Source organism: Chanodichthys erythropterus, chromosome 1 (genome assembly GCF_024489055.1).
Source record: "Chanodichthys erythropterus isolate Z2021 chromosome 1, ASM2448905v1, whole genome shotgun sequence".
In the NCBI taxonomy this organism is placed as follows: Eukaryota; Metazoa; Chordata; class Actinopteri; order Cypriniformes; family Xenocyprididae; genus Chanodichthys; species Chanodichthys erythropterus.
This window is the reverse complement of record NC_090221.1, coordinates 9,651,774-9,673,437: the sequence shown is the minus strand read 5'-3', so window position 1 is coordinate 9,673,437 and position 21,664 is coordinate 9,651,774. Positions and strand designations below refer to the sequence as shown.

The 21,664-nt window shown below is 36.3% G+C and overlaps 1 protein-coding gene across 5 annotated transcripts in view; it reads left to right on the top strand.

The window, feature by feature from the left end:
- Nucleotides 1-21,664, top strand: part of dlg3 (discs, large homolog 3 (Drosophila)) — a 113,986-nt gene that overhangs the window by 28,189 nt on the left and 64,133 nt on the right. The window lies entirely within an intron of this gene.

Genomic DNA, 21,664 nt, shown 5'->3' with positions numbered 1-21,664 from the left:
AAGCAGAATCAGCAAGCTCCACTGTAGCTTCTAGAAGATGCATCCTTTTTTTTTTTTTTTTTTAAGGGATTCATCCAGTGTTGATCCTTCATACTGCATGTGCGGTAATCTTACAGTATGCCAGTCAAGATTGATCCTCACACAGAAGGAGTTTAATCTTCATGTATTTACTGCTCCATCAGTGCTTTATGGTTTCATCAATCCCCTACGTACATACTTATCTAAACCGTCATCTGACAAGGATTGACAGGGCCGCTGTGACCACGCAACAAGTGAATGTAGTTCTGCCAATTTAATCCAAGGATGCTTGAATCCAGCCAACGCTGCTGACCAGGCTAAACACATCATCAAATGTAATATCCAATGAGTAATGGATTCTTATTCTAGATTTGCGAGATGAAGATGGATCTGTGTGCATTTTCTTATTCATATCCAGTCTGTTCTTCTAGTTGCTGATTGAGATACAGCCAGAGGCAAGGGGGCTTATGAAGTATAATGTACACTTCTTGTGCATGACCATTTCAGCTAGATTTTAACCTCATAGAGCAGAGCATATCAAACCGATCCAGGGAACAGAAGCTGTAATTAAGTGAGGTGTGTGTGTGTAAGTGGCAGCAGGGGTGGGGGAAGGGTCGCTCTGAATGTATAAAATGGAGGAAGCAGGCTCTCGTGTGAGAACAAGCCGCATGCATGCTCTGTACCTTCGATGTGTGTGCATATCTACGATGTGGGGGTGTGTGCGACTGCACAGGTTTTTATTGGTATTTGTGCTCTCTCTCAGGGAGAGAGAATGCAGAGAGAGTGGCAGAGACGCAGAGAAAATGGAGGGTGAGATCTCGGTGGCAGCGAGGGTGAAATTTCACCAAGCGCAGGGAAGGAAGGCGTGAGCAAGGAGCTGACTAATTCTGCCTCTGTTCAGAGGATGGGAGAGACATCAGTCAAAAGCAGTGCGGTTTTTCACTCATTCGCTTTTGTTTTAATAATGAATTATGCATGCGTTCTTGGAAGCATTTGCTGTAAACCTAATAAATGAACCCTTAAGATGTGACAGTTCTTGCTTATTCTCTATTTCTGCGATAATTTCCCTCTCATTTTGATGTATGACATGCAGCAATGTGATATAAATCAAGCGTATATCTTCTCTTGTGCGCCGCATGCAATACCTGATAGGCACGAGCACTCCTAGGGCTTATTGATGGAGTGTATGTTTAATTAATGAGAAGGAAATTGTTTAACAGAGGTATATAGGACAATGGCACTATTAAAGCTTCTCGTATGTGAGGAGGATGCCATGGATCATCTTGTTGATTTCTCCTTCTCTGGCCAGGCTGTTACCTGTCAAGATTATTAAAGAGGTTTTAGTTATCTTTGAAGGCCTGGTGGTTGTTTTTCATTTGTGAAGTCTATTGCTTCTGAGGAAAACATGAATGAATTTCGTCTAAGTAAGAAGGTTTAGCAGTAAAAACGGGGGAAAATGTTTGTCATTTTTGGCAGTCGTCACAGAGACACGTGATAGTGGTGGTAATAGAGGTGAAAGTGCTAATGTGGAAAAGAGAAATCAGCCAATAAAGACAGGCAGGCTGAGGAAGCAGAGTGGGTTACATAAGAGAAGGCAGTTGGTGGAGCCGCAAGAGGAGACAATTTGAATATCTGCAGAACACAAATTCATCGCAGGTGAAATCATGTAGAAGCTTCTTGTTTGTTTTGTGGAAACGACAGATTTGTTTCCTTGCACCATCACCATTGTGACCATCACCCCAACTCTGCTTTGTGCTTTAATGGTGAAGAGTGTAGTTTTTGCACCACTAGCATCAGCAAACAGAAAAATAACTGTTTTCTAACAGGTTTCCAGAGCACTCTCTGTCTCCCATTTGGGAAGCCAACAGATAGTCCCACCCCTAAACTCCATTGGTTGAGCTAATGTAGCTGTGCTCTGACAAATAATGTTGAAAGATGCATATTAGGGAAAGATATTTATGATAAAAAAATGACACAATTCACCTTTAAAGCTATCAAAATCAATATATAATCAGAATTTTATGTAGGGCTGGACGATTAATCGAAAAGTAATTGAAACCGAAGTTCAGAACCTCTAATCGACGTAATTTTCCCATGACGGTTATTTCGGTTTCTTCCCCCTTAAAAACATAACAGCGTGTGTAGCCACGTGACTCCGCCCCGTCCAGTCAATGGCATAAAAGCAAAACACGGAGATGAACGCCGGTTCAACACATAGTGATGGCGCGCGAGCGGTGAGCCTTGCGTCTTGCGTCTTCACTAAACTTTGTCAGTTGTATTTGTTTTATGGTTTGGACATTAAAGCGATTAGACGATCGGATGTGTATTATTTTATCGAGCTACCGCGCTCGCATATATATCTATGCCGCGCTCGGGCAGCTGCATGTGGCACGAACACTCATACAAACAGCTGCGCAAAACGTGAAGATCGCGCGCACACAGAGGAACGCAGAAACTTGTTGTCAGAGCTGTCCTGTGATTTATCACTAAAATAGCTTAGAAACTCAAAAGTTATAGCATCTGTTTTTTCTACTTTTGAAGGAACTATTTACAACCCACAGCTTCACAATTAATAGAGAGACGGTATGACTAATTCACACACGCAATCACTACTGGTACTGTGCTAATTTATCTTTATCTGATTTACAATGATCAGAAACCTGTAAGAAATGTTCCAAACCATAGATAAAATAACTGCTGATAGTGAGCTATGATGTCAGATCACTCAACAGGAAAAAAAAAATCCCACCTTAATAGTCAATCATAGGCTATTTACAGTACAAACCTTGTCAGTGAACTATGAGGGCAAAAAAAAAAAACAGAAATAAAATAATCGTTCATTAATCGTAATCGAGGTAAAATGTTCAATTAATCGATGTTTTGATTTTAGGCCATAATCGTTATAAACCCTAATTTTATGTATATTTCTCTGTGAAACTGGATATTGAATGAGAAAAAATTTAGAACAAGACTTATTTTGTTCATCTATCCTTAAAAGTGGCATCAAATGTTTTTTTACAAGATGTAATATAAGTCTAAGGTGTCCCCTGAATGTGTCTGTGAAGTTTCAGCTCAAAATACCCCATAGATTTTTTTTTATAATTTTCTTTTAACTGCCTATTTTGGGGCATAATTAGAAATGCACCGATTCAGGCTGCGGCCCCTTTAATTCCTCACGCTCCCCGCCCCGGAGCTCACGCTTGCCTTAAACAGCATAAACAAAGTTCACACAGCTAATATAACCCTCAAAATGGATCTTTACAAAGTGTTCGTCATGCATGCTGTATGCATACATCAGATCATGTGAGTATAGTATTTATTTGGATGTTTACATTTGATTCTGTATGAGCTTGATAGTGCTCCGTGGCTAAAGCTAACATTACACACTGTTGGAGAGATTTATAAAGAATGAAAATGAAAATAGCGACGGCTCTTGTCTCCGTGAATACAGTAAGAAACGATGGTAACTTTAACCACATTTAACAGTACATTAGCAACATGCTAACGAAACATTTAGAAAGACATTTTACAAATATCACTAAAAATATCATGAATCATGTCAGTTATTATTGCTCCATCTGCCATTTTTCGCTATTGTTCTTACTTGCTTACCTAGTCTGATGATTCAGCTGTGCACAGATCCAGACGTTAATACTGGCTGCCCTTGTCTAATGCCTTGAACATGGGCTGGCATATGCAAATTTTGGGGGCGTACATATTAATGATCCCGACTGTTACGTAACAGTCGGTGTTATGTTGAGATTCGCCTGTTCTTCGGAGGTCTTTTAAACAAATGAGATTTACACAAGAAGGAGGAAACAATGGTGTTTGAGACTCACTGTATGTCATTTCCATGTACTGAACTCTTGTTACTCAACTATGCCAAGGTAAATTAAATTTTCCATTCGATGGCACCTTTAATTGTATTAATCTGAAATTGGCTGAATTGGGAAAAGTGGACGTTGCGTATTAGAACGGAACCAGGAGATTGGGCAAATGTGGTTTAAAATGTTAGAGAAGACTGACATTTTTTTCTTTGGAATAATGTGCAGTGGTGAATCAAGCACGGTCTGACTAGGAAATGTATTAGGGAAGTTAATAGGGTCAATTTTGATTTCATGTTAGACTAAGATTGTTCTCTGCATTAATTCAGTAGATATTTGATAGATGGTATTGTCTTAAATGACATGGTCAGCTGTAGGAGGACGAGAACATTTCTTCATCAACGTATGGGATGTGTTAGACATCTTCAGAATGAACTGCTTGTGTCCAGGCACCAATTTATCATTTTGTGCTCTTGAGCTTTATGGCAAGTCCTATGGTTGTGATTATTGTTAAATAACCTATGGTCCTTACATCATTTATCAAAATATGTTGTTTGTGTCAGAATTTCATCGCATATTTTTGGGATTGAAGGTATCTGTAGGTGTTGTTGCTAGTGCTAGTGCTTTTCTGTTGTGATTCTGTCAAACATTTTATCTTGAGAAGTTATCGATTAACCTGCTTTATATCAATATTAACATTCTTGATTGGCCTATACACAAAAATACAGTCCACGTCCACACTTTCAGTTGTATGTCCGTCAGTGTACATGTGCTCAGCAGGAACTGTGTGCATCACATATGTTAAAGTGTGAAATCTGTGAGGATGAAGGAGTAGATTTTGAGAGAGACTTTACTCCTCAGATGTCCTCAGCTCTTACCCCCAGCTGCGATACAGACAGCCTCCATCTTAGAGATGAAGCGTCTGCATCATATCAAGAAGGATTTTTTTTACTGTTGTTAACTCATCCTTGTAGCTGTAAAACATATGGACCAGGCTGAAATGATGCAAGTGAGATTGAAATGTATATATTTCAGTTGACACAAAAAGGCAAATGGATGCTGTTTTTTAACTGCTTAATGTCTCATTCATAAGACCAGCCATTACCAAAGAGATGATTCATCGATCATTATCTTCCTCAGTCCTCCTGAGATATGAAACTTTACAAATAAATCAAGTTAAATGCTGCATATAAAATAGCAGGGGAACTATAATATTCAGTTCCCAGTATGCTGAAATGTGAAATCTAATATTATTCTGATAAAATAAAATGTTTATTTTATGAGTGTAGCAATAGTAAAGCAAGCATAGCATATTTTTTGTATCTACTTCATGTGAAATTTTGGACTACTAGATTTATTAGATACAAAAATATTAATTGGAAGAAATAAAGATGATTATTTATTACCTCTTACACTTCAGTACGTAAGTAGGGAATAATATTAATGAGCAACATGCATTTAATATGTAATTATTGGTATCACTTTATTTTACAGTGTCATTGTTACATATGTTACATGTAGTTACTATAGTAATAATGGTAAATTATGCATAATTACATGCAACTAAACCTAAACCAAACCAAAACCCTAATCCTAACCCTATAGTAAGTACATGTAGTTACTTAATATTCCTCAGTACTTAAATGTATAATTACAGTGTAACAAAGGCACCTTAAAATAAAGTGTAACCTAATTATTTCCTGAGGCGCCTTACATACTGGTTTTGTTATTCCTGTTGTAGTTGTCCATACATGGGCGCTATGTAATTTGGACACCTTATAAAAATAATTGTATCTTTCGTTGTAGAAAATCTTCTTTTTCACTTTCTATAACAGGTTTAAACCATTTAAAACATTTAGTGATTTGTCGTGGAGCATCATTTTCATTTTGTGCCATATAATAGATTATATTTTTATAAATACATATAAATATTCTAATTATATTTCTAAGATGACCAAGTAAAATTACCAGTTTGTTGTTTATGAGTTGTGTAGAAACACTTAAAAGATGACCTGACCGCATAACTGTTGCCATATGTCAAGAAAAAATTGTCCAGTATTTGTCCAGTATACAGGACATATGGAATTGGGCGATTATTAGAACGGTCAGTTAATTTGCTTGTATATTATCTAAACTTCTGCATGCCATGACCATTACATCTATATGAAGATTTCCATTGCAAAAGCCTCTCAAAGCCACCTCGGTCAGTGAATGCTCTCCGCACATAGTATACGTTCATCAAATTCTTTCACTTTAAACCCGCTAAATCCCAGCGTCAGCCCATTAAGAAGTACAGGTACTTAGGTAGAAACCAACACATAGGAGCCTGATAAAAATGCTAATTTTAAAGGAAACCGTCAGATGGACTTACAGGCTTTTGCCTCTTAAGTCTTCATATGCCTATGGCCTTTTTTCAAACAGCAGTATAGAAAATTAAAAACCTTTTAAGGGAAAAAAATAAGAAAGAGTTTTTCCTGAGTATAAAAAAATCAGTTTACGTATTTAACGTTACTGCATTTCTATCGAACACACAAGTTGTGCACACATGCTCCCAGCAGTTGATGGATCACAGCACATATAGAGAGTCATTTAATAGTTTTAGGTTATGTGCAGTACTGTACAATGCATTAATGCTTCCTTTTGCAGATGCCCAGTGCAGTCAATTTATGATAAGTATGTTCTGATCAAGCATTTGAACTCATTAGAATAAACCCTGGTATCATAGTGCATTTAATGGAAGAGAATTTGGGTGCGTTTAGATGTGGGGTTTTTTTTATTTATTTTTTTTAGGTTTTTTTGGTAAAACGTCTCGTTACTGGTGCATCCTGCTATATCAGAGGTGATATTAGTGCTCTTGTGATCTCAGCAGTAAGCCAAGTTCCTCAGTTGGTTATGTATGTCATAAATCAGGAGCAGGGCTAGCATGTGTGAGTGCTTACAGATGGATCTCTAGCTTGAGACATCACCATAGACTAGTAATATATTCATATAAGAAGAGGCTGGGTTTGTGAGAGATTTTAACAAATTGGATTTTCATTTGTTAGTGGGGTTTTGGGTTGCAGAAAGGAAATGGAGTGGGGGTTGGGGGTTATGTTGTGGTGCGAGATAAGGTTTACCTCATCCATTCCAGATGGGACCAGTTTAGGTTTGGTCTCACGAGACCCTACTCTTTCCACCAAAACCAATATATGTCCTTCTAGAGAATTTATTGTAGCCACACATGAGAAAGGATGAAATTGTACAAGATTAAATGACAAAATAAAAATGTAATATATAGATTTTTACTATTCTTTTAAGTATTTATTCTTTAAGTTTTTTCCTTCACATATGTGGCCTTACAATAGATTCTAAATACATATATATGTATATATATATATATATATATATATATATATATATATATATATATATATATATATATATATATATATATATATATATATATATATATATATATATATATATATATGTTTCTTGGATCTCTTAGAAATGCTAGTGAAAATGTTTACTGTAAAATCGCGGTATGCTTAGGTGATCAAACATAATTTATCACAATAAATCTTAAATTTCATAAATTCCATAAATATAGTGTACGTTCTATTTTATTCTAAGGTAAATCCTATTGGATGTATCTGAAAATATTTTACTTTGTAGTTATTAGATAAGCATATAGTACATTAAATATTGTTCATGATATGTACAAAGATGAACTAAGTAAATCCCAACTGTCACTGAACTTATTACAGATGGTTATTAACAGGCAAAACATTGGTCATGTAAATAAAATAAAAAAATCTTGACATTGTCACATGCTTTTACTTTATATGGTACAGCACATTTGTTAAATGAGATAACTAAGACTTGCCACATTTCACTCTCAAAGCGTATGTTACTTCAAACAGAATCATGGTCTTGTAGGAGAACGGTGTTTGATTCTACCCAACACTGCATAGGTACCCAATTAACTTAAGGTGTTGCCATAGCGACAAGAAGGCTAGAAATCCTGCTGCCAGAGAGAGAGCTGAATTCAGTGGCATTTTACACACATGATCGTGCATCTTCATCCAAGCATTTTTATTAGCTGACGCTGCATTTACTTTGACGTACAGAACTTCACAATGTGATTTTTGTGCATACATTGATCAAGCATTGACCGAAATTATCAGTGGAGGCCCGCTATATCGCAGTAGGCTACTCTACACACACATATGCAGCTTTTCAGGCAGCTGGCCTGGAAAGGAAGATGACCACATCATATAGCTCTTTTCATTTACAGCATAATGTTATTGATCTAGAGATCTACGAGGCTGAAAAACCTACCACATTTGCTTAGTAAGTGATTGTTAGAGTGCGTTGTTTCATGGCCTTCTTCCTGCTGAAGTATCAGTTGTCAGAAGGCTCAAGGATACTGAATGCAATCCCATCAATCTATCATCCTACTCAAAAATATTTGGCACTGGAGTGCACACACACACACACACACACACACACACACACACAAAAACAAATACACGTCATGCAAGCCTTTATAAACCTGTTCTTAAAACAAAATGTACTCAGCCCATATAAAAAAAGATGGAGTGCATAGAAAATCACTGCAAATGCACTATAAAATGGGAGAGAAGGTACACTGCAATATTTATGCATACTTTTAGAGTTGGCTTTTATACACCAAGAAAGGGTAAAGGATGTGTCCCTGAGAAAACTTACAGACGGCTGACTGTGTTTTTATGGAAACTAGTCGACTCGTGGTATAATAAAAGTTGGATTTGATCTGTAATGAAGTCTAGCATTGTATATGCATAGAATGTTCTTACACAATCTCACCTCTAATGGCCATTATTGCTCCATCTCTGGCTGCTTGCCGGTTTCTCCTTTATCCATCCATCCAATGAGAGAAACCACTTAGTGCTACTGTTGATGAACTAATATTCAAGCTGCTTGTGATTGAATGCATATTATCTGTAAGTTCAGTGACGGGGAAGGAAACGTATTTCTGTAAAATTTTATAGAATTTTTAAATAAAGGCTAAATATATTTTAACAGTGCATGTGGTCTACAACTGGCTTGTTAGTTCTTTTTAATGATTTTTTTATTTTTTATTTTTGCTACAATTAAAACAGTTTAATGAGCTCAACAACTGTTGGGAATTGAATTTAAATAACAAAAAAAATTACTTATTGTAAAAAACTGTTATTAATAATGTTGCGTATACTTATGTAATTTTAATATTTTGTTTTACTTTATTTTATTTATTTTTTGGTGGGGCCAATAGTGAAAAAAGTACAAATCTGAAAAATCCTGCTGTTCAGATGTGGCCTTTTTTTTTTTTTTTTTCATCCATGATGAATAATTCTTGCAACTTCAAAACATCCTCATTTGTGTAGATTTTATTCCTATCTAATTTGGCAGAATTTACAGCAGAATAACATAACAAGTTAAGTATATGAATATGATCAACAAGAAGTAGTGGCAAACACAGCACTGACCTGATAAGGGCAAGTGCTTTTTCTGTCAGCTGTCCCAAAACTGTCCCGGAGCCATCGGGCCATTATTGTCAAGCCCTAAGTTTGTTTATGACATTTGCAGCATTGAAGAAATTGCTCTTTTGTTGATCTTTGGATCTTGCAATGAAAAATGATACATGTTATTAAGATTCAAGTGATTTGCAGCAGGATGTTAGGTAATTTTCTGTGCGCTAGTCCACTGCGTGAGCTTTACACATTGTGATATTTCCCCATATAAATACGTTTGTGTGGGTGTTAATGTGAGTGACTGTATTGCTCATGGCCATTGACCTGTCAGCCATATGCTCTCAGCTGGCGGCCCTGTTGGAGCACAGCTCCCCTGCTCCGCTCAGTGCCACACGTGGGATGGGGAGTAGAGAGGTCTGTTTATTTGTTTGCTCACCTGCTTTGTTTCATTTCTTGTTTTTGCTGATCGCAGTGACTGTTCTGGAAAACAGAAGAATAGCGGTCAGCTTACTTATTCTTATAAGAAATCTTATTCAGTTCTGGATGCATCCACCATGCTGACAAGGAAGGCAGACATGTACACATGCCACAGAGAGCCACGGCAAAAGTGCCACTTGCTATTGCAGCATTGTCACAAAACCCTCCCTGCTGCTTCAGTTTAAGGGCTAACATCCCAATGAATTTTAATGCTTATTTTTAGAGAGCTTGCACAGTCATTCCCTCTTTTGTGCCATTACTCTGCCCCTCTCCCTCAGTGGCTGTATTCTGCGCCGGCCGGCGTTAAAACTCCCACACAAGATCATAGAATCTGCATGCATCACAATCAATAACTGGAGAGTGCTGGTCCACGAGCCTCTGACTCTCTCTCTGTGTTGTGGGAGTCTGTGGGTGCTCTTAACAGAGCTTTTGAGCTTTCCAGTGGTTGTAATTTTAGACCTTTTTTTGGCTTTTACCTCTGCTGTGGACTCACTCGTGAGCGTATAGTGATTGCAGACCTAGAATATTCCGTACACAGGATTGCTTGCATTCATTGCCTTTCATTAATTTCTTTTTCATTTGTAGTGTAACATACACTGTGCAAGGGCTCCGACCTGTGTCTAAAAATCGCAGCAATAAATTAAAACCTAATTAACTGTCAGATGGGAAATCTATATTTGTGTTGATATGCCCTTTTATCAGATTTCATTTCGTGATGAGGCATTGGGTAATTATATCTTTAGAGTACAGGCCAGTGTGTTCTGTACAGCATGATCTTTGATGTCCAGTTTGTGAACAAATGATTCTTTTTAATAAGTCAAATATATTCATGAATCACTAGTAATCGATTAAAATTATTCTCACTCAATAAACAGTAAGTCATTTTATATTATTCATATTTGAAATGTGCCGAGAACAATTACTCTAGAGTATTGGTTAGGTTTTTGATACTTACACTGACTGTGTGGCTGTACTGTACATATGGAAATGTGTAATTAAACACACATTCAGAATCAAATTTTGTTGTATTTAAAGGTACAGTAATTAATGAAAATTTTCAAATATGCTACAAAAATACTATTAGTTATTGTTTAGCATAGTTAGGCCAATTATAAGATTGAAGTGTAAGAGAAAACTTTGTGTGGGTTTTGTTTGAGAACCACGCTGAAAACCCCCCCACAATTTAAGGGTTAGATCACATACAGTATAGAAATAGCTTGCAATTACAGGTTACCAACTTTAGCAGTTCATAAAGCAACATTTGACAATTTTTTTTTTTTAAACAAGAAAGGGATAACAGAGACATATTTATGTGGCACAAATACAATCAGGTTCACTAGAGTGACAGCATTAAATTGGAACAATTTTTGCCCAATGCAACTAGTTCATCGTCACTGTCAGGGAGAAACCTTGTATCCCATATTTTGCCTTTTTTTTCAATAAATCATTACTATTATTCACCGTTTATGTCTGTATTTGGTTTTTTGCAAATATTTAACCCATGAAAAGTATTAAAATTCACTTGTCAAAATCCTTGTAACTCCATCTGAGCTTGATTTTGGAAAAATGTTAATAATATAATGCCACTTGCAAGTGTTTGACCATATATAAAGCCACAGTATCAACTTTGACAACATAGTGCTTAGTTATTTAAAAAAAAAAAAAAACATTTTTTTTGCATTTCCTGAAAAATAGCAGTTTTGAACATATGTTTCCGGCTGACAGCAACGTATCTAAACTAAAAAAATTATGAAAAACAGTATTCATTAAAAAAATCTGATGTAAAATGTATACATGTAATTTGCCAACTTAAAAACGTTATTTGATACCCATTTGACCCTTGATTAACAGGCGATCTAACCAATCAAAACGACGAAATTCGCCGTTTTGTCTGACAAAGCAGTCAGTAGATTAACCTCAGTGGACTTGAACTTGAAAAATGGTGTGTGTTGACGTCTTTCTGCGGTTGAAACAACATTCCTTCTGATGTTCATTCATGTTTATTTGATGGTATAAATTAACTAGTAGAAAGACATGATCGGTTCATGAGCCGCTTGAACCGAGGCGCTACAGCGATCTGTCACGACACAATAAAGAACCACAAAATGGTAATTATTATTTCGATTTTTTTAAAAGTTTCAAAATTAGAAATTTCATATCAAAACTTACCTGCTCTGTCTTGTCTGTCGATGAGTTGTCAGTGTCCTCTTTGCTCCGTGATGTATTTTTCACTGCGTGAGAACATGATGTGTGGCGTGAGAGCGGGATGGCTTGTCGGACGTGGCAACAGTAACTAAAGGGGGCTGGTCATATTAAAATATTTTTGTTGCATCAAATAAAGCTTTTAAAAATTAAAAAAATGCTACATGTATGCAAATGTATATGCACTTTCATCCCCTTCAGATAAGGATCATATGAGAAGGAGACTGCCAGTAAAGAGCATTTCTTTCATGTAGAGATGCTCTGTGTGTCATCTCTCATTGCTGCATTATCTAAGTAGCCCTTCAGCCATTTTCTGGACGTTTCCAATTTTCATAGTGTTTTACCCATCTTTTTTTCTTCGCTCTCCTTTTTCTCATCTTTTTTTCCCCTCAAATGTTTTTTTCACAGCCTCCAAAATAGCATCTTTTTTTTTTTTAGAGAACGTTTATTCACATTGCTTTAACACTGTTTGCAAATGCAATTAGTTTTGTTCGTCTCTGTTTCTCCCTGAAAGGATGTGCATAAAAAGCAGCTGTAATTACACCATCACTCATGCACTTTTAAAAATCACCACAAAAAGCATTGTTTTATTTGTAGTTCATTCAGAGCTTGATTGAAAGTTTAGCATGAACATGTTGCTTTTAATTAAATGTTTTATGAATTCATTAATATATTTAGTGTGCCAGAGTGAAGTTATCCGTGTAAGGTTTGAATATGAATATGCACATATTTGTCCAGATGCAAATGCAGTTTCTGTTTTATCCTAAGTTTGTCATATGCACAAAATACATTTTATATTTAACAAATTAAAAGTGTTGTGTTTGTAGTATCTGATCTGGCAGATAAATTACAGTAAAATACTCCATTAAAACAGACCTTAGGTTCATTATCAGCTTATGTTTAGTAACTTTCACTAATAAATAATTAGAAAACATTATATAATCATTAGGAATAGATATGAAAATGTGACAGTTTAGTAGCATTTCTATTTGAAAGTGCATTATCTAATGTTAATTGTAATATAAAGTAAATGCATTTTAGCATTTTCTGAAGACAGTGTGGAGTAAGTGGTTGCTGTGGTGTTCTGAATGTTTTAAACATGCTGCTATACAATTGCCAGGATATTCTGGGTGGTTGCTAGGGTAGGCTGGTTGGTTGTTAGGTGGTTGCATACTTGCTCAAATCTTGGGCTGCGTCCGAAATCACATACTTTCTTGAGTAGGTACTTATTTTGAATGAGTACTTTGTGACAGCTAAAAAAGTATGTTCTACATAGTATGAATGTAATCCAGACATTCTACATTCACCATGTTGTCATTATTATGTGACCTACTGTACCAGCTATGAAAAGTATGAAAAGTAAAAGCACTATGAAAATAGAACATCTGTCATTAACAAGCTGAATGATAATTTTTTTTTTAAAGATTTATTTTTTGGCAGTTTTTGCCTTTATTGTGATAGGATAGTATAGAGTGGACAGGAAGCGAGGAGGGGGATGGGATCGGGAAAGGTCTGCGATCCCGGACTTGAACTTGGGTCTCCCGAAGCGCAATGACGGTGCGCTGCCCACGAGGCTATCGGCTTCAACCAAGCTGCGTGATTTGAGGCTTCCTTCAATTCATGTCCACAGTGCAAGCGTGTGGGACGAGTCATGTGGTGCATTCCTTTGCGAGTGCATCATTTTTCATATGCAACATTTATTCTGCTATGTCTTATTTAGCTGTCAAAATGGGAGTGTTCAGGCTACATGCTAATGTGATCCAGCCTTTCAATCAGATCTTTGTCCGTCTAGACGTTGAAGCTGTTATTTTTTAATACATTTCTTTGGGTTCTTTGGACATCAGCTTGATAGAATAATAATGGTTTGCATGTATACATCCCTTTGCACACACCACACCACACCACGCAGACTTGCTCACTCACTCTTCCTCTCCAGAGAGATACAAATCAAGCAGAACATCCCTGATATCTGAGAGTCCCAGCTGCCTCAGGCCACAGCTACCAGAGGGTTGTGCCGAGCCTGTACAGATAGCGTGCTGGATTATCGGCCCGCCGTTACATGGTTTGCAGGCATTGCGTCTGTGTTTGATTTAACACTTGAATTTGTACAGAGGGCTTGTTTTAATTCATTTACAGCTCAGGAAGGAGCTGTCGGTAGAGTGTTGATATCTGTAGGTTGATTGCCAATATACTTTCAAGGAAATGCTTGATCAATGATGAAAACATGATCAGACTTCATGGCCATTACTACAGTCTGTCTGGGAAATTATTGGTAAACATTTACAGAAAGACATTTTTATACTTCATATTGAAACATTACTTTAAAATGAATTTAAACGAATCATTAAATTATTTAAAGTCTACAGTAATTACAAAAAAATAACATCTAACAATCTCACTGTTTACCATCTTGACACATACAGTACCTGGCAAAAGTTTGGAAACATTACAATTTAAGTTTTGAAAGAAGTCTCATGCTCACCAAGGCTGGATTTATTTAAATAAAAATACAGTAAAGACAGTAATATTGCAAAATATTATTACAAATTAAAAGAACTGTTTTCTTTTTTAATATATTTTAAAATGCAATTTACTCCTGTGATGGCAAAGCTGAATTTTCCATCATTACTCCAGTCTTCAATGTATTAGTTTATTAACATATATAAAATATTAAGATGCAAACAAGCAGCTGCTTAATATTGCAGCTGAAAATGGTGATACTTTTTTCTGGATTTTTTAAAGAATAGAAAGTTCAGTGAACAGCATTTATTACATTTATTTATTAAATTTATTAAAGCATTTATTAAATATAAATCTTTTGTAGCATTTTAATTATCTTCACTGTCACTTTTGATCAATTTAATGCATCCATGATGAATAAAAGTATTAACTTCTCTCTTTTTTAATCTTACCAGAAAAGTTTGAATGCATCGTTTCCACAAAAATGTAAAGCAGCAGAAACTGTTTTCAACATTGATAATAATAATAATAATAATAATAATAATAAAAATAAATGTTTTAGCAGCAAATCAGCATATTAGAATGATTTCTGAAGGATCATGTGAAACAGAAGACTGGAGTAATGATGTTGAAAATTCTGCTTTGCCATCACAGAAGTAAATAACATTTTTAAATTATTTTCAATTGTAATACTGTTACTGTTTTTACTGTATTTTTGATTAAATAAATGCAGCCTTGGTGAGCATAAGAGACTTCTTTCAAAAGCATTAAAAAATTTTAATGTATCCAAAGTTTTGCCAGGCACTATATGAAGTCACAGTTACATTTGCTTGGTTATTTGCAAAACTCACAGAAACTTGTGACATGTTGGTGAGACGCAGAGATGCTAAAGCAAACACTAGATGCTCTGCTGTATTTTTGTTTTGCAGACCTAAAATGCTTTATTATTTTACATTAGTCATCGTGGCTTCGTGACTGTGTGGTTGTACAGGAAACAGAAGATTGAAAACAAAACAAAAAGAAAGAAAACATAGGCATCCATTAAGGCTGGTTAAGGCATGAGTCCTTTATTCGCTCTATTAGCTCTGAGGTTATTTTAATCTTGTTTGATTAATATAACATGATTAATTGTTACACATGTTAAATATATTACTTGAACTAAAGGTCATTTGGCATTTACATATCATGGTGGGGACTTTCCATATTGATTTTTGACATTTAGATTACCTTCATTTTTAGCCTTTACATGAAAATCAGTATTGGCCTTATTGATATCAGCTACAATTATTTATGACATTATTTTACTTTTTTTTTTATTAAGCAGTTTCGATTGTGGAGACTCTTGGCTACTACCAAAAATGTAGGTGATTTTAAGTTTATTTAAATCTCCCCACTACGATGGTAAAACCTGACCCACACACACAAAAACACCAACATGTACATCCATGGCCGCTTACGTAAGCTCTTTAGTACAATGAAGGATAATAACACTGCATATCAACCCCCATACTAATATTTGGGAATGTCTCTTTATTGTGAGTTTGCACTATTTTAGTGTACTGCTGGCTTACAGGAGTGTTGCTTGTGTAACACAGAGAGTCGCTGAGCTTTGAATAGGCTGCTGGAGTTGCTGTAGTGGATCCTGATCAGCCAGCTTATAAAACTGAATGTGGGCCCTCAGTGGATTAATATTCCACATTAAAATTCCAATTATATAATCAGCCAAATCCAAGCACTGCAAATGCTCATCAGAATCGCTGCAGAGCTTGTGATGGCGAGGGCCAGCGTTTGAACCTGAGCGAGTGACGCAACAGAGGTCCAGTTACCGTGAACTCTCTAAAATCATTTTTGCCATCGGTGTTCTGACTGTGTGTGGTTATTCACAGAGCGTCCCTCGTGACATCCCAGTGACAGCATGCCACATTTTTAATGCTTAAACCTCAGGGGACGTGAAGCCGTCGTGACATTTTGAACCTCCTAACACAGCCCTGAAAAAGAGCAGCACTTTACGTTTTCTTTGACTGTTCAGTGAAAGGAAAGGTGATTAATGACATGAATTATGGGGAATGTATGAACCTCCCAGCATGTGTCTGTTTAAAAAGGCTGATTGCTTGACAGCTCTAAATACAATTTACATCCTCTGAGCATTCTCTCGTCAAACCGTCCACTGAGAATATGGAGTAATGAGCAAGAGTCATTTATGTAATTACTTTTGGTTATGAGTTATTAAATAAAGCTCAAACCCAAGTAAAAAGTCTTGGAACAATATAGGAGCGTTGTTAGTTTGAATAAGACTGTTTGATATCGGATCTGTTGAAAAAGTGACTTGAGTGCACATGAAGTATTTAGTCTGTTTGTTTTTGATTGGTCCTTCCTTTGAGATATTTGAGATAGAAATACTGTTAAGATGAGATACAGGCAGAATCCTACCTTTCTTTAGTAATACATTTTCTAGTCATCTTTATAATGCTCTGGGGTCTCATTTATAAAACTGTGCGTAGGATCCCTACTAAAAGCGTACGTACGCGCAAAAGCTAGATTCTGCGTACGCACAAAAAATATCTGATTTATAAAACCTTTGTGCTTCCAGTGCTCCAGCGCTGTCACTGGAAAAGTGATCGAAAGTAGCACATCTACTATCTCAATTCATATCACTTTTGTCTCCAGAATGTGCGTACGCACGGCTCAAAGTTTGCTTAAAGGTGCGCACATTCTCCCGTCAAGTTTGTTTTTATAGATCACAACCTTTGCGCGGGAACTGGCGTACGCACGCTTCCAGCCCCGTTTTGTGTGTACGCACGCTTTATAAATGAGACCCCTGTTCCTGTCCTTTAAACCGTAAATCATGTGACGTTTCTATTGGCTTCATTTTAGTGTTTTTACAGTGATCCTTACTTGCTTGGTTCTCTGAGGTAGAAAGTCATAAAGCCCTAAAATATGATCAGGACCTCATTACAATTCATTTAAAGCATTTAACACTGCCTTGTATTTGTGATGTTTTTATTGAAATACACTAACCTTAAAAAGTTTAGGGTCAATACAATTTTTTGTGATTTTTTTTTGATATACAAAGAAGTGAAAGGAGTCACTAATGTTCACCAAAGCAGGATTTATTTGATCAAAAATACAGTAACAGTAATGAAATATTTTTACAATTTAAATAACTGTTTTCTATTTTAATGTTTTAAAATGTAATTTATTCCTGTGATGGCAAAGCTGAATTTTCAGCAACATTACTCCAGTCTTCAGTGTCACATGATCCTTCAGAAATTATTCTAATAATTATTTTTTTATGATGATTTTAGGAAAATATTTGGCCAAAAATTATGAATATTATGAATACAAATATTTTGCAACATGCAGCCTGTTTAAACTTGATAAAGCATAATCGAATGAGCCAAAAACAAACACACAAGGGTAGGGAGGGGGTTCTGGGTGTGCGGAAATGTGTGAATGTCAAGTTTTCTGCTGAGTTTTGTGCTATCTCCTTATGGACCAGGTTATTGCATAACAGAAATAGATGGTGAATACTTTAAATGACTTTGAATATTCCGCTTAAATGGTCAAATACACACAAATGTATGTCAAAATGGCCGTCTTGGCAAATATTCAGATCAACAAAGTCAGTCTTGGAACATAAATAGTTGAGAGAAAGCGCATGTTATGTAACAGTATATTGGATCTGTGCATAAGTTCTTATAGTGACAGAAGCCTTATATTCCTGCTGCTGTCTGTCATGTTAATCAAAGAACAAAAGACAGACAAAATCACTCACTGCTCTTGACTGGATAACTTTTGTAACTTTAATTGTAAGCATTAATCTGTATTCAATGAAGATTATTCAGAGTTATTTTACATTAATGCTGATATTAGAATTCTATTTAATTCTAGGTCACTGTATACTTTCCTTTTACCATAATACTCGGCCCACGTCACCTCTCTGATGGACTGAATCATATTCTCAATGTGTCGTATGAACAGTTCCTCCTGATTGCGAATGGTCTGTATGTCCTCAGATCAGTGGCCGTGATAAAAAATACCTGAAAGTCAGTGACGGTCACAGTGGAGATCTTCGCTATGGGGCTTAAGCTCTGATATTCTGTCTCCTGTCCAAGGTGTGCAAGAGAGACTGCAAATCTGGCCCTCCGTGGGAGGCAGATTGTTTTGGCAATTCCTGATGTGATACGAACATTTAAAACAAAGCCTCTTTTCACTGCTATTTGGCAGTAAATACACCAGCATATGGATAAACGTCCTCATGAATGTATTCATAATTGCACACAGAAAGTAGTGGCACAGTACTTGTTTTCTACTGTCGTTCTTGCTGTTGTCCTACTTACTGTAATTCTTCACTTTCGACACCTACACAAATTGGTCAGCCAAATTGAAGGCAGGCACACAAAGTGAATGGAGCGATGTGGGCGTGATGAAGTTCAGGGATGTAGCCCTGATTCCATAGTTATGACTTCAGACGAGTGGAGAGAGAGATGGAGAATGAATGAGAGGAACATGGAGTCAGTCAGAGGTGCCCTCTGTTATCTGTGCTTGTTGTTTTAACCACAGATCTCAAAGGATTTTACAGCGTTCACTGTGACCCCGATGCCACTGCTATGTGCTCCGGTGCCAACTGTGTCTGTGCTCGTCTCTGTGCTGCCTTCAGGTGGCATGAGCTGCTCGAAGGATAAGCTTACAGAGACAGTAATGTCTGAGCCTGTGAATCATGTCTGCTGCACTTTTGCCTGCTGCACAGAGCGTTATGGATTGCCAGAGTGACTGCTGGAGAAGCAACATGCAGCAAGGTCATGATCTGAGAGGATAAGGCCTGCTAGAACAAAGCTGATTCGCATGGAAAATTACAGTCACTATTGCGTTTCATAAAGGGATAATCATAATTTACTCACCCTCATGTGTCTTTTGAAACCTGTACACTGTGAAAATTTGGAAGTGATTTACTAACTAGTGTAAAATTAACTAATGCTTAAAACTAGCAAAGATAACAACAGCTTAACTTACAGTAATTTGAAAAACATTCTTTAAAAAACATTCTTATATATATATTTATATATATATATATATATATATATATATATATATATATATATATATATATATATAATATATACACACACACACACACATACATATTTAGGGCCTAAAACTTAAGAAAATTTACTAGCCAAAAATATTTTTACTGGCCATGAAACTGTTTTTGCAAAAATAGGTAGTTGTGACGCAAAAAATTTTAGATACCAGTGAAAATTCACAATTCTTTATTCCAATTTTGATACCACAGCTAAAAATTTAAAACATTATTAAAGGCAAGTAACAGTAGTTTTCAGGTTGAGACATTGAATAAATTAATCACATGTAAAATAGCACTGCATAGTTTTCACTGTATAAATTAAACAGATTAGTCCTTATTAAAGTTACTAACGTTATTCAGTCAGGAGCAGTGAGTGATTTTTTCCTTTTCCTTTGTTGTTTTATTAACATTAAAAACACAGACGGCAACAGAAATATTAGGCTGCTGTCACTTTAAGACTAATGCATGGATCCAATATACTGTTACACATGTGTTTTCTTTCTCTGTTGTTTCTGTTCACTTAAGCCACAACCGACTGTTTACTAGAATACTCACAGAGACAAGCATTTTTTTGTTTTACATAGTTTTGGGTAAATTTGTCTGTTCAAATTGTAAGTTTTAAAAAGAGAACTCAATTCAGTATTTGCACGCTGAGACGCGGATTTTTTGGTGCGTGCTTTGGATGTTTGTGTGCAAAAAACTTCCCATACAGAGAGTAACGAATTGAGTTCCCTTTCACGTCATGGATATTTAAATTGGCGAGGCTCAAACTTTCATGATGATGCAGCGCTGGCCTTTCAACTGTCCCGAGCGTCGTTCATGATGTTCATGTTCTCACAACATTACATTGTTAAAATTCATTAAAATCTTACCGGCCAAATGGTGATTGATACCATTTCATACACTCGCCAATGCCAATTTTGGTGTTAATTTTAGACCCTGTATCTATAGGGTGAATTTAGGGTGATTGGGACACTTTTGCCATCGAGATGATATATATATGGTTTCATAATAGCAAGATTATAGTATCCAAGTTAATTACTTTATTTCATAAAGTAATTTTTTCCTGTTTAAAGTTTGGTAGTTCTTAGTCCCTTTTTCTTGGATAAAAGAAAGTCACTTGGGTTTGGAACAATATGAGTGAATGATGACAGAATTTGCAGTTTTGGGTGAAAGTGCAAAGTCACATTTCTCATGATGACACCTTGACAACACTGATTTCGAATGAAAAAGAAGAAAAAAAATCAGTTTTAGTATATTTCTTGTTCTTGGCACAGGACATCACGCAGAGGAGTGGGCACAGCTTTAGACTTAGCAACAAGGGGTAGCAACCAGCCAGTAGCAGTGGAGAAGCGACTCAAAACAGCTCCTATTTTCATTGTTTTCATTATTTTCTCATTTTCATTTCATTCATTCTATTTGAATCTAATTAAGTACAGTTACATGTTCATTTAAATCTCCATAGCATAGTGGCATATCACATCCCTACATCAGATTCTCTCTCAGCCTGTTCTGACAGAATGCAGAGCACTCTGACTTCTCATCTCAATGGTGACTGAGGCTGTGTTCACAGTGTAATGATAGAGATGATTACAGCACTGCTGCGGCAGTGGTTCACGTAACCTGGCAACAGTGTGATCAGACAGGGCAGGGTAGATTGAATTATTAACCCGTATTCTGCTGATGTGTTCCTCGTCAACCGGCACCTGCTAGTCAGACTGGCGCTGCATAACTTGCCATATATCACATACAGCAGACGCTATAGGCATAATTGTTTGTACTCTCAGGCTAGCTCAGTTTATTTATAGTGCATGTAATATTTAATATCATCATTTAGTGCTATCTGAAGGTCAGATTGGTGACCTCGCTGTGGCTCATTTGGAGCAGCTCACCATGACCAAACACAACACACAGCCAGGACATGCTTCAGTAACTTTGCAAAAGGATGGAGAAAAAAACTGCTGACTGCTTAACGACCCATACCATCATAGTAAAGTGCAATCCTTAATGGGTTAGTTCAACCCAAAATTAAAAATCTGTCTTTATTTACTGTCATTCCAAACCTGTATGCTGTTATTTTTTTTCCGTGAAACACAAAATAGACATTTTTGAATAGACATTTGATA